This window comes from Hibiscus syriacus, unplaced genomic scaffold, assembly GCF_006381635.1.
Source record: "Hibiscus syriacus cultivar Baekdansim isolate YM2019G1 unplaced genomic scaffold, ASM638163v2 tig00111941_pilon, whole genome shotgun sequence".
NCBI classification, from domain to species: Eukaryota; Viridiplantae; Streptophyta; class Magnoliopsida; order Malvales; family Malvaceae; genus Hibiscus; species Hibiscus syriacus.
The window spans coordinates 1,390,682-1,402,848 of record NW_024063217.1 but is presented as its reverse complement, the minus strand read 5'-3'; the positions used below and the strand labels follow the sequence as shown (position 1 = coordinate 1,402,848).

At 38.0% G+C, this 12,167-nt stretch overlaps 1 long non-coding RNA gene across 1 annotated transcript; it reads right to left on the bottom strand.

The window, feature by feature from the left end:
* Positions 1-806: 806 nt before the first annotated feature.
* On the bottom strand, positions 807-4,965 carry LOC120173061. Its single transcript, XR_005521016.1, has 2 exons — positions 984-4,965; positions 807-878 (listed from the first exon to the last, which is right to left on the bottom strand). It is a non-coding gene; the product is annotated as an uncharacterized LOC120173061 (long non-coding RNA).
* Between the last annotated feature and the right edge of the window lie 7,202 nt (positions 4,966-12,167).

The following is a 12,167-nucleotide window of genomic DNA, read 5'->3' as shown; positions in this document are numbered from 1 at the left end:
ACTTTGCTTTGAACACAAAAGAGGATCAAATCCAAAAAAAGTTTGGGGGGGGGGGGGGGACATTTCTCCCTATTGTTGTGTTTGAATTGTTTACAATATCAATGACACAATCCAAAAGCTTTCTTCACTGCATTATATACAACAAACAAGAGTAACACCATCACCACCATCTTGGAAGCCAACACCCTAAGATTTATCCTTAAACCGTGTTTTCTCATTAATCTCGTTGTTGTTGTTGTACCCATCCTTAATAGCCCTAATCAAGCAAACCAGACTTTTAACGATCTCACCTGGTCAACTCAGGTTTACTGCATCGCAGGGCGGATGTATGTGGCTCCTAGGAGCCACTGCACACCCATTATTTTGATAAAAGTGTTAAATTTAGTTTAATTTGTTAATGAAAATAAAAAAAAATAAAAAAAAATTGCATACCCAAATTTTTTAGAATATGAGCATTAAAATTTTGGACCCATATTTTTTAAATTCTAGATCCGCCACTGCTGCATCGCCTGAGAGATCCACATAGGACCACTTATGACCAACATCAATATCTTCTGGGCGGTTTAGGCCAAGGCTTTCGTTCAACCAACTGGATAACCAAATAAGCAACTTTGCAAGCCATGCAACCTCATCATCAGACATTGGGCGCTTCATCCAGTCACCCCTGTATGTAACATTAGCTGAGGTTTGGTTGCCAACTCTTCTGGGCTTGAAGAGCTCATCACGGATGTGCTGAGACTGTCATTTCAGGTGAAATTGGAATTGGCTTCACCATAGAGCCACCAAACAAGTAGCTTACCTTTTTCTTTTAATGAATCTATTACTGCATGTGCCATATCATCACCTTGCAACTCGGCTTCTGCACGCAATATAAACAACTGCACGAACAAAATCATTGTCAACGGATGACAACAGGTATTGGGATAGATTACAGAAAATGCAATTGCAGTTTTACAATTACAAATATTAAAAGTTAAAAAAACCTGAAGTAGCCGTGTCTCCCATCTTCCCCATCAATAAAGAGTTTAGATCTTTGTTCCAGTTCTCATGTAAGAAAGATCCATCAGCATCACTTTCACATAAACCATCCTCCCAATCATAACAACGTCAGCCAAAGACGGTCAGAAAATAGTGCATATATGCTCCATTTCAAATATATATATATATATATTGGAACGGCTGAAGAACAACATCAGGAAGGTTACAGCTTGTAAGCCAAAAAATCACGAGTGAGAGTCAGAAAAGAGGAGAGAGAAAGTGGAAAAGGTCAGTCTTCCTCCGGCGAGAGTTGGACTGTTTTCGTTGACAACCTTAGCAAGAGAGTATCTAGAAGAGTGTTAAGGAATATTTTTCTTGACCAGGGTCATGTGGTGCGAGTCTTCATACCAAATGTGATGAACAAACCCAAGTATAAATCTTCCACGTTCGCCTTTGTTCAGTTTAGTAATGAGACAGGAATGAGGAAGGCAGTTGAAAACATAAATGGGTTGTGGATAGATGGGAGGAAAGTTTTGTTGGAGTCGCAAAATACCAGAAAAATAGTCCAAGGGCTGCTGGTACATCTCGGTCATTAACTGTTGCTCAAGGAAAGGTCACAGAGGGGAAATTTAAACCACGTGATGAGGCCGAGATTCTGAGAAGTACAAGAGACGATAGATCATACAAAGATGTCTTGTTGTCGAGTAGCATGCAGAAGTGTCATTCGGAGCAAATGGGAACTAGAGATGATAGTTTTGACAGGGGGAAGGGGAAGAAGAATATTTGGGAAATGCATATTCCCACTGAAAGTTCAAACTGGTGAAAAGATCTCTCACGGGCATTGTTAAACTTAATTTCGACCTGGAATTGGTTCAAAGAGCATTGGTAAATGAAGGTTTTGAAGTTCAAATTGCGAGCTGGGGGTATATATGGAATGCCTGTGTTGTTACATTCAAATTTGAGGAATTGATGAAGGAGGCATGGTCGAGTAAAAGTGAGGAGTTATGGTTCTGGTTCGACTGACTGGCACCTATGTTGAATGCAGGTGGAGTGCCAATGGTTTATTGTCTGGTTGATTTGTATGGTGTTCCTCTACTATGTTGGCAAGAGAATTTTCTGGAGAAGTTAGCAGGAAGATGGGGTTCAATGGAGGGTATACACCATTCGAATAAAACCAGGGAAGATCTCACGACGGTAAAAATTTTGCTTAGGGTGGCAAGTCCGTTTGACGTCCCGGAAGTGTTAACTTTAGGATCATATGGAAGATCATTCAAGTTGACTTCTAAGTTGGGATCTACTTCACAGGCTTCAGAGTTTTTTCTTGGTTATCCGCCGGAAAAATTTTCCAATGAAAAATGCAGTTAAACACACGGCAGAGGAGGAAGATGACAACACACAATTTTCTGACATGTCAGGGCCAGTTCGACTTGTTGAGGAAGCGCATCAAAAAGTTGATATTTGGATTGATCAGGGAGCGTATGTCGGGTTTGGTGTAGCAGGTAGAGAATTACAGTTTCCAATAAAAAACTTGGAAGGGAAATGCATTAATGAAGGAGTGTCAGTTTTTCCAAGTTTAGGGAGTACTAAAAAGGGAGATTTTGCTGGACTGGGCATTAGAAATAAGGAGGAAGAAAAAAGCTCACAGGCCCAATCAGAGAGAAACAGTGCACTCTTATCTCCCATTAAGAAATTAATTCATGCTGGCCCAGCAGTTAATATTTTTGGGCTCGGGTATGCAAGTCAAAAAAACATTCACAGCTCCTCAAGCAGATCAGGGGATGTAGACAAAGCTAAGGATAGTAAGTGTTTTATGTCAATAGTGTTTGGTAATAAGGATCCACCAGGGAATTATGTTGAAATGGGGTCTGATGAAGATTTAAAGTTGTTAAGTACAAGAGTTGGCTCATACTCGTTCTGCAAGCTCTTTATCCATGAAGAGTGCCCCGGTTGGAAGAAAGTTAATTAAAAGTCATAAGAGAGTTTATAGTAGGTCCAAGGAAAGGAATATATGGGTGGATGTATCAGGAGGGGAGAGCAGTATTAAGTTGGATAGGGCTTTAATTCCAAGAGGATATCATTCTGATTTTTCGGAGGCTGCTGATTCTACAGAAAGGGACAGTGATGGTTCAAGGGGGAGGAGTTTCAACAGGAGATTTAAAAGATCTCTCGTTAGGGATGCTTTAGATCATGCTGTTGTTTCTACATTGTCCTCATCAGCTTTTACTTTGTTGTTGGAGGAAGCTATGGCTACATGGGAGATCAGCAGGATTTTGGGTATATCGTTTAAGGAAGGGAAGAATGCTTTTCTTCAAAAAAATAATTAGATTTGGAGAAAGGCTTGAGTGGGGCTTCCTGAGTTCGTGGGTTAATCCTAGGATTGTTTTTGGTATTATCAAATAGAAATATGATGCCAAAGCTATGTATGTTGTCTTGGAATGTTAGAGAGCTGGGCAAAAAAGAGAAACATAGAGCTGTTCAAAAAACAGTTTCTGAGAAAAAACCAACGTTTCTTTTTTTACAAGAAACAAAACTTGAGATTTTACCAAGATCTTTCTTAAGGAGAAGTGGGTTGAATAAGTTGCAAGGGGTCGTTGAGTCACCGGCAGCAGGTTCTTCAGGGGGTATTTTAAGTTGTTGGGATGATAGTTTTTTTGAGAAAGAAGACCAGCATGTTCACAGGAGGTTTATTGCTGTTTTCGGGAAGTTCAAATCCAATCAACTTAGATGTGGTTTCATTAAATGTTTATGGTCCATCTGTGGAAGAAGAAAAGGCTGGGTTTTTTGAAGAATTGGGTCTGTTTTTAAATGGGTACAACATTCCTTTTTGTGTGGGAGGGGCCTTCAATGCCTATTTAATAGAAGAAGAGAAGGAGGGTTGTACTCAGAACAGGAATTCTATGGAAATCTTCAGTCTTTTTATTCAGCAAACGGGGCTAATTGATCTACCTTTAATTGGGGGGAATTTTACATGGAGCAGCAACCGGAATTATCTCACTGTTGTCAGGCTCGACAGGTTTCTGGTTAATGTTAGTTTCTCTGCAACATTTTCTGGTATCACTCAATTGTTATTACCTAAATCTATCTCTGATCATAATGCAATAATTATGGAGAGTGGGGTAGACAAATGGGGCAAGAGACCTTTTAGGTTGTTTAGCTATCTTATGTCTGAGGAAGGGTTTGAGGAGAAGATTACAGAGTCCATAAAGAAGTTCAGGAAGGACAAGAAAAAAGTTGGTATTTTGAGTATTCTTAAGAATACAAAGGTCGCTATTAAGAGCTGGTCTGGGAATAGGAAACATTTTCCACGTGATGATAGTTCTGCTCTAGAAGAAAAAATTCACCAGTTGGAAAATAAGTTTCAGCAAAACTAAATTCCAATCGACTACGGCAGTCCAGCGGAGTTGAGGTTTTTGAGAAATGAGCTTTGGAGACTATACAGAATTGAGGAACAAATCTGGTTCCAAAATTCAAGAGAGAAGTGGGTTAAAGATGGAGACCGGAATTCTAAATTTTTTCACACATGTTCCACAATTAGGAGGAGGATGAATTCTTTGAATGCTATTAATGTTGAAGGTGAAATTATCAAAGATCCTGTTCTTATCAAGTCTGTTGTTAGAGAGCATTTTTTCAAAGCTTACAATTGTAGTTCAACTTTGGAAGTGGAGGATATTAAGTTGATTTTTTCAAGAATTTCTATGGAGCAGAGTCTTATGCTAGAAAAGGAGTTTACGGAAGATGAGATTTGGGAAACCATAAACTTGTGTGATAGCAACAAAGCTCCTGGGCCAGATGGGTTGAATATGGTTTTTAAAAGAAATTTTGGCCCTCTTTAAAAGGTGATATTCTGAAATTTTTCAATAACATTTTCTTGGAAAAAGATTGGGAGCATGGCATTAATCATTCTTTCATTACTCTCATTCCAAAGGGTTCTAATATTGGGGGGCTTGACGATTTCAGACCTATTAGTCTAGTAGGAGGGATGTATAAATTTTGTCCAAGTGTCTTTCGAGAAGGTTAAGAGGTTGCATTGATGATATTATTAGTGATTCACAATATGCTTTCATTCCGAGTAGACAAATTTTGGATTGTTCTTTTATTGCTAATGAAGGAATTGACTTGTGGAGGAAGAAAGGATTGAAGGGTTGTGTGTTTAAAATAGACTTTAAGAAGGCTTACGATACGATTTTTTTTTTGATAGGAAAGGTAGGCCTCTTTAAAAACCCCCTTCATGATTAACGGATCACACGGTGCTCCTTAATCAGCGGAAGGAGGAAAAGAGTGCCTCATTAATTCATTGATAACCACAAGTTACAGATACTTAAACAACCATACAATCAATCATTCAAATAAGCAACCCAAACCTAATAGAAACCCAACTAAAAACCAAAGATCTACCCAATACCAGCCTTAGCTAAGCTATCAGCCTCAACATTGGCTGACCTTGCAATCCATCTAATACTACTATTCAGTCCACTAACCTTGCCACCAATAGCTGTCACAATGTCTAAGTAAACATAGGGACAACGGTTGATGTCCTTGACCCATTCCACTGCTAATTTACTGTCTGATTCAACAATTAACCTTTCCTTAAACCGCTGCTGAAGCGAGTCAAAGAAAGATAACCCTTTCAAAATTGCCTTTAGTTCTAACAAAACTGGAGGACCTGGACCAGCAGCCTCTTGAAAAGAGCCCACCACCGAACCATCATGATCTCTAAGAATGCCCCCAACACCACTCTTCCTCCAATCTGCAGTCACAGCCGCATCCACATTCAGCTTAATAAATCCTTCTGGAGGTTTAGACCAGGACACCGTTTTGATAATAGGAGAGCTTAATAAGGAGCAACAATCCCCAAGTGAAGGGTCACAAATAGAGAGTCCTTATTGGGATATTCTCTTTAAAGTCATGACTAAATGGGGTTCGGATCGAAATGGTGCTGTTGGATTTGGAAATGTGTTACAACAACCTCGGTGTCGGTATTAGTTAATGGTGTACCTACGGATGAATTTGCTATGGCAAGAGGTCTTAGACAAGGGTTTCCTTTGTCTCCGTTGCTGTTTAATTTTGTTGGAGAGCTGCTTAACTTACTGCTGTTAAAGGTAGTAACTGCGAGTCTGTTTTCTGGTCTGGTTGTTGGCAAAGATGAGGCTTCTTACAATTTATCTCATTTGCAATTCGCAGATGATCTAATAATTTTCTGCTTTGCATCGAAGACACAGATTCTTAATGTTAAGAGGGTTCTACGGGTTTTCGAAGTAATGTCAGGCCTCAAACTGAATCTTACTAAAAGTAAACTATTTGGTATTAATATCAGTGAGGAAGAGGTATTGCAGTGGGCTAACGCAATTAGATGTTCAGTCGGCCATTTCCCTTCGGAATATTTGGGACTGCCGCTTGGAGTTAAGAGAAATTCTATATTGATGTGGGATCCGGTTGTGCAGAAGTTTTACAAAAAGTTAGCCGGATGGAAGGCGAAGACTCTGTCAATGGCAGGGAGAGTGATTTTATTGAAGGTTGTTTTGTGCTCTTTACCCATCTACTTCATGTCCTTGTTCAAAATTCCCTCTTCGGTGATTATTAAACTCAATTCCATCATGGCCAGATTTCTATGGGGAGGAGGGGTAGAGGTAAAGAAAATTCACTGGATTAATTGGTCGACAGTGTGCTCTGCCAAAAGTGTTGGTGGTCTTGGTGTTTTGGATCTTAATTATATGAATAGAGCTCTCCTAGGAAAATGGTCGTGGAGGTTTGCTAATGATAGAGAGTCAGTGTGGAAGAAGGTTATCTGTTGTAAGTATAATCTGGACACTACATCTATGTTGTTCAAGGATAAACTTCCTGCACATGCTTCTTGGATTTGGAAATCGGTAGTTCAAAATCATTTCAAAGAGGATCAGTTTGGAGCTAAGTTTCGAAGTCTGTTCAAAGTACGAGTGGGGAATGGAGAGAGCATCAGTTTTTGGTTTGATAGTTGGGCGCTTGATCTCCCTCTTAAAGTAGTTTTCCCGAGACTGTTTGTTCTGTCTTTAAACATGAATGGGAAGCTTAATGAGTTTGGAGAGTTTCGGTCATTAGTTTGGTCTTGGCATGTTCAATTGAGAAGAAATCTGAGTAACTGGGAGCTGGAACAGTTTTCTGATCTTATGGCGATAATTAACAATATCACTCTCTCCCATGATTTGTCAGATGGGTTGGTTTGGAAAGGGAATGGGGAAGGTATCTATTCCGTAAAGTCTAGTGTGAAGTCTTGTTGTCCTGTTTCGACAACAGACTCCTTTTGGATGAGATATATTTGGAGAGGTTTAGTGCCTCCTAGAGTGGAGGTCTTTATGTGGCAGGTGGTGTATAATAGATTGGCAGTAAAGCAAGAATTACAAAGGAGAGGAGTTTCAGCTATTGTTGATGTTGCTTGCCCGTTTTGTAAAGAGGAGGCTGAATCTTCAGCACATTTATTTTTCACTTGCACTGTGGCATGGAATCTTTGGAACAAATTTCTGAAAATGTGGGGAGTTTGTTCGGTTCTGCAGGTCAATGCTCAAAGTTTTATGGTAGCTTGGGAAGAAATGGTCCTTAATTCTAAAATATGGTCCTTTATTTCGGGTGTGGTTCTATGGACGATTTGGAAAACTAGGAATGACATTGTGTTCGATGGGGGAAGAGTAGATCAGATGGAGTTATTTTTTATGGCAAGATGTAGGTTGGCTACTTGGTTCTTAGCTAAATTTAATAACGTGGCTATTCTTAAGGACTCTCTCATTACTTATCCAACTATTGGGGACTATTGTTCTAATCCAAGGCCTTCGATCATCAAAACTGTGTCTTGGTCTCCTCCTCCAAAGGGTTTTATAAAATTGAACGTGGATGCAGCAATGAATGGAGATTGGAGGAAAAGTGGTGTGGGGGGCATTCTTAGAGTTGAGGATGGCTCGGTGATGGGTTCTTTCCAAGAGGCTGCTATTCCAGGTCCACCTTTGTTGATTGAGATTATGGCATTAAAGAAGGGCTTATCTTTCTTCGCTTTGATTCATCAGAGGTTTAAAGAACGCTTAATTGTTGAATCAGACAGTAAACTAGCAGTGGAGTTGGTCAAAAATTATTATTGTTGTCCTTATGTCTACAGAGCCTTTGTGAAAGACATTGTTATTTTGTTAAGAGATCTTAATGGTATTATTAGATGGGTTCCTAGATCAGCCAATGTTGAGGCTGATAGCTTAGCTAAAGCTGGTATTGGCTAGTTGCACAGCTTTCTTTTAGGCTTTAGTTATGATTTGGGTTGATTATTGTAAAGGGTATGTTTTGTTTTTAAACATTATGTATCTTTCGGTTTTTAATGAATTAAGGCACTCTTTTCCTCCTTCCGCTGATTAAGGAGCACTTTGTGCTCCATTAATTATGAAGGGGGTTTTAATGAAGCCTACCTTCTTATAAAAAAAAAGAACATCAGAAACTATCGGGAAACCATAAATTGAATTAAAAAAAACCATATAGATCGGAACTTCTACTTGTGAACCCTTATTTGCTGAAATTGATAAGCAAAGGAGAAGAGCATAGAGATCCAGTCAGTAATATACCTTCAATTGTTCACGAATTGAAGGAACAAATCTATACAGGCCATTGAGGGCTGATTTGCTTGATCCACCTTGTTTAGAATGAAAAAGGCTATCTACATTCTTTATAAGATAAACCAGCTCTTTAGAGGATGTCAGCAAATTTATAACCTGTAAAACAAGAGAGAATGAAAAATATCTTAGAAGAAAAATAGAAAATCAATATAGGCTAGAAGATAGCAATCTATCTTAAATCATAAGAAAACCTATATACATATACCAACTATCAAGTACCAAGTGCACAGTGTTGTCTACCTTATTTCAGCATTTAGCTCAATATTTCTCTTGTAATCTAATCCTTAACAATACAGTGTTGATAACCTATAAAAGGATACTCAACCATGATTGGAAATGATAGGAAGTTATACAATTACAATAAGACATCAACTGGATAACATAAAGGCTAGAGCCCACATGAAATAACCATAGCTCCTAATATAGTATGGTACCCTCTATACATGAAAAAACCAGTGCTGTCAAGGTTTGGTCCTAGATATGTTAATCATTGCACCTTAGACCCTTTCAGGTGAGGCACATTTGATCGGGCACCTAGTGTGCCTATAGGAGCTTTTATTGTACAACCAGAAGAAAGAATTGACAGAAAATTCACTTAATCAAAGTAAAAATGGCTACAGGTAAGAAGCAAACCTTCAATACCATCTGGGCAATTACTTCGGGATCTGTATGAAGGAACTTGTGTGCAAACCCAACGAAATGCATAACCATTGATATAGAAAATCAGACAACACAAAGGCTTGCCATACTGGAGAATATCCGGAAATTTGAGTCTGTGTTTCCTGATTCCTCATATCCTTACTTGTTCCATTGACAACCTCATCAAGCTCTGCAAAATCATCCAAGCTGATTGTCCAAGGCAACATATAACTAACCCATACGGAGAACACCTGGGATGTATTCTTTATCGAAGTTCCCACAGGAGAGAACAAGAATGTTCTCAATATAAACCTATACAAAGGCCTTTGTATCCAAGTGTTCCAAGAGCCAACGGAACACACAGAAGGTGACAAGCAAACAAAGTCCCTTGGCGTCCCACTATCAAAACCACCAGAAGCCCTCCAGCTTGGACTTCCATTGTACTCAATATTGTCAAACTCAAGTACTTCACAAACAACTTCACCACCTCACCCAACCCGCTTGTCGGTGGGCTCTCCCCCAGCACTGACCTAAATGGAAACGACACACCAAATGATTTGCATACATTAACAGGCAATGGCGAAAAATCATTTTCAACCAACCAATACTGCACGAAAACCTTGACCAAAAATCTCGGCACGAAATATGCCTGAACCATCACAGTTCAAAGATTGATTCAAAATTGAACTACGATAGGGTTGGTGAGCATTCAAATCAAATATAGGCACAACAAATGCACGAAGATAAGCAAATAAAAGCTGTACATAGAGATTATCCTCAAATTTTTGCTCCATTTCACGCTTAATTGACCCTGAAAACCCCGGAATTGAGCGTGTCCAGTTCTCTAACCTAAACTTACTGCTTCTTTTTACTGAATTCAAGTCCAAGCTCTCGCCGTTCCCCTTACAAACGGGATAATAAGCGAACCAAAACAGTTAGTATTCCAAAACATTCAGTTGAATTTGACATAAAGAACCCTGGACCGATTCTTCTTTGACTTTACCTTTAAAAAAAGGCACAAATCGGAAATAACCCGGCAATATTTTTCGTTAGACAACATGAACCGTACCCACTCAGGGAGCCGTTCAACAGGGAAAACGTATTTGACGAGGGAAAGTCTATCAACGGCTGAAATTGAGTTCAGGTTCCATTTGGGGAAAGGAGGAGAATATTTTAGAGGATAAATCAGCGTGGTTAGATCGAGAGGCAAGTTCGATCCATCCATTGGACTGGGGAAGCTGGGGTTTCTGAGACGGTGGAGGCGGGGGTAGTGACGTGACGTCATCGAAGCCGAAGAGCTTGCAAATTAGGGTGGGGAAGGTGATGGAGAATAAATGGCGGGACTGATCGGGTGTATGCGACTGTAGGAATGAATCGATGGAGGCGCAGGTGGAGGAGATCTGGGAGGGGGCGGTGGTGGCGAGGATTGCGGAGGCGAGTTCTTGTGATCGGGAAAGGGAATTGAAGGCGTACGAGTGAGGGAGCATTATAAATTTTTACGGTAAACAACAATGAAGAGACTAGGGTTTTTACTTTGCTCAGGAAAGAGATACAGAGCAAGGGTTTTTTATTTCAAATAAAAGGGATAAGGAAACGTGGCGCGTTTTCAATTCGCGGATCTTTTGGATGAAGAAGTGACCGAACAATTCATTAATTTATTATTCTATGTACTAATCTTTTTTAATTCTCCTTGATGTGAAAGTTTCGTATCGATTATTTTGAATCGATCAAAATTGCACATTTAATTGGATGAGTCTTTTAATACTTTTTTTTATATATATAAGAATTTGAATTTGATATATACTTGATATTAAATTGATTATCATTTGAATCAATTCTTTTTAATTTTTATATAGTAATTTTTTCTTTTACGACTTTTACGCAATATATACAATTAATTAAATTAATTTTTTAAGTATTTATTAAATCTTTAATATTTTAAAATGATTTTAAAGTGATAATTATTTAAAATTTTATTAACATATTAATAATACACCCACCTTATAAATGTTGTTACTTAAATTCAAGACATTTAAAGATAATACTATTTTCTTTTTTAATAGATTATTAGTAATTATTAGATTATTTTAGTTATTTTTAATAGAAATATATATATTGTAGTATATTTTTAATATAAGCATAGGTTAAATATTATATATTTACAATATATTGTTTAAACCCTAAAAAGGATAAATATATAATGTTGCCCTCTCTTTTACATTTTGTTCCTTTTTAATGTTTTATGTTAATAGATATTAAATATTTTAAATAAACTTTATTCAATTCTATATAGGATAAACTATATTGATGATTAGAGGTGCACAAAAATTTCGAATATCCGAAACCAGATTTGGGAAAAATCGATTTTTTTTAAACCGGATAGTATAACCGGTTTGGGAAAAAATCCGGAAAAAAATTCGGTCTGGGGTTTAAAAAATTGGATGACCGGATTTTTTACCGGATTAAAAACCGATTTTTTAAAAAAATCCATTTTTTTCAAATCGAAACCGGTTACACTGGTTACATCATCCGACCCTCCAAACCGGTTATGATCCGAACCGGTTTTTTTATAAACCAGTTTTTTGACTTAGTGAAAAAACCGGATTGATTTTTATCCGATCCGGATCAGATTTAAATCCGGCTATGTGCATCTCTATTGATGATCATTGAATTTTTTAAGATGTTTTTATTTTGGATATTGAACTTTTGCAACTTCTAGTATTGTTATTAAATATTTAATTTGCTTTCATCATTATTATTTTATTTTGGTTAAAAAATATTGGCGTGGCACGTTAAAATTTTCTTACCACGAATTTATAAGGTTCCAAATTTACAACTGCCATCAAGATCAAATTTTTAATGAACGGAACGATCGTCGATCAATTCCAATTATGAAAATGACACATTTAACCAAAAAAATTAACATAA